Genomic DNA, 2,320 nt, shown 5'->3' with positions numbered 1-2,320 from the left:
TCAATAATAAGATCAGACCTGAAAGAGTCCTAATTTCTTCAATCCACATATTTTTGTTTATTTTGTTATGAATTATGAGTTAAGAATGCCTGCAATGTATTGTTTTAAGCTCTGGATTCATAATTTGATTCACTTTCTCTTCTTCACATAAACATCCATCACTTAGCTACACCCTAGTACTTTACTTCATTGTTTAATCTTTTAGATTAAGCCAATTCAATGAAAATAGTTTATTTTAAAGGGGAAAATGTCTATTAGAACCTTGTATAAAAATAAAACTTTCTATCAATATTAAGAATACCTGTGTGGTTTCCAATGGAATCATGCGTAACACTTTTTGCATGTTTTGCATGTAACAGATAAGTTAAAAACACCCTTTCCTGGGTATTTTCTCATGTATTTTTATTCACTTAAACATCTACCATTTATTTGGCACCTTAGAGATAAGCACAGATTGTAGCAATAAGATTTTACCAGGATTTATTTTAAACTAGAAGTGGGAATTTCAGAATCAAAGACTGTGCCAGAGGACATTTAGACCATCTAATTCAGCAACATATTTTAATTATTTTATGATTACAGAAGACAGTCAAGCTGATAAGAGTGGTGTGACTTGTCCAAGTTCATGCAATTGAGAATAAAACCCAAAATGTATGTCTGTCATATGATTCTTATACAAAAAGCTCTATTTGTATGCTTACATTTTTAGAAGAATTGCATAGACATATGTAATACTCCTTTCAAAAATTTTTCTTAAAGCATTGTTAATTTACAGTGTAGTGTTAGTTTCAAGTATACAGCAAAGTGATTCAGTTACAGATTCTTTTCCATTATAGGTTATTACAAGATAGTATCGTGACCTGGACTATACAGTAGGACCTTGTTGTTTCTCTATTTTGTATACAGTAGTGTGTATATGCTAATCCCAAACTCCTAATTCCTCTCTCCCCTCCCCCACTAAATACAAATATCATATGATATAACTTACATGTGGAATCTCAAAAAGTGATACAAATGGACTTATTTAAAAAACAGAAATAAACTCACATAGAAATATGCAATATGCTTATGAAAATAAAAATTAAAACTGTTGTTACGTGCTCGCTTCGGCAGCACATATACTAAAATTGGAACGATACAGAGAAGATTAGCATGGCCCCTGCGCAAGGATGACACGCAAATTCGTGAAGCGTTCCATATTAAAAAAAAAAAACAACTGTTGTTACTACTACAAATATAAGAACCTAACTTTGCTTAGGGAATATTGTTTTAATGGTTAGCAGAAGTAGTCATTCTTAAATTAAACTTCCTATTTTTATTATTTCAGAATTACAAGAATTCATGGTTAGTAGAACTTTTATTGCATTGAAGACTAGACAGAACTAGGGCCCTCAAATTATGTTTCATATGATATTTAAATGAATAAAGTGCTTCTAGGTAAAATTTTATCAGAATTCACAAAAAAATTATAATCTACATTAAAGCAGATGAACACTATATTTACTTGAAAAATGTTAACATTTCCCATGTTAAAAATTACCTATGCTAACAATGATTTTAAACTCCTTTTTGAGGGAGCCTGGCTTTCCATAATGAAATCTTAAAGATGTAGTGAAAAATAATGAGGTGCCTGAGGTAGCAGGGTTCTGAGCTTCTCCACTCACACTCAAAAGGGCTGTGTGGTTGGTGGTTCAAAAACATGCCCACAGTTTCTCTGGCACTGCTCCCTTCAATAGGGGCAGCTCAATGCCTCTTCCCTTGAGTCCTCTGGACTTAGTAACTCTCTTGGAACAAACAGACTGTGTTCAAAGTGGTCAACGTAAGACTATGTTATAAAAAACAGTATATCTTTTTCCTTGCTATCTCTCTGGGATCGCCCACAGAGGAAGCCAGCTGCCATGTTGTGAGGGCACTCAAGCAGCCCTGTGGAGATGCTCCCGTGACAAGGACTGCGGTCTGTGTCAGTGGTCGTGCGGAAGCAGGTCAACCAGCCCCTGTCAAGTCTTAAGATGCCTGCAGCCCTGTCCTTTGGTTTTAACCAAAGTGGGACTCTAGGTACCATAGTTCTATTGCTTATTAGTAAGTACTTCATGGCAAAAACACCTCAGAGGTCAAACAAGTGTAAGGAAGCAAGAATAAACAGAATGAGGAAGGCTTGTTTCCTGTATATTAATATACACAAATAGGCATATACATGGTTTTAAGTGCTATGTATATGTACCTGCCAGAGAAGGCAATGGCACCCCACTCCAGTACTCTTGCCTGGAAAATCCCATGGAGGGAGGAGCCTGGTAGGCTGCAGTCCATGGGGTCGCTAAGA

General features: G+C 35.6%; 1 non-coding gene across 1 annotated transcript; it reads left to right on the top strand.

Moving 5' to 3' along the window:
* Window positions 1-1,097: 1,097 nt before the first annotated feature.
* LOC139034970 (U6 spliceosomal RNA) lies at window positions 1,098-1,204 on the top strand. The gene has a single exon (XR_011487531.1). It is a non-coding gene; the product is annotated as a U6 spliceosomal RNA (small nuclear RNA).
* The last annotated feature ends 1,116 nt before the right edge of the window (window positions 1,205-2,320 follow it).

This window comes from Odocoileus virginianus, chromosome 4 (assembly GCF_023699985.2).
Source record: "Odocoileus virginianus isolate 20LAN1187 ecotype Illinois chromosome 4, Ovbor_1.2, whole genome shotgun sequence".
Taxonomy (NCBI): domain Eukaryota; kingdom Metazoa; phylum Chordata; class Mammalia; order Artiodactyla; family Cervidae; genus Odocoileus; species Odocoileus virginianus.
This window is presented reverse-complemented; position numbering and strand designations above follow the sequence as displayed.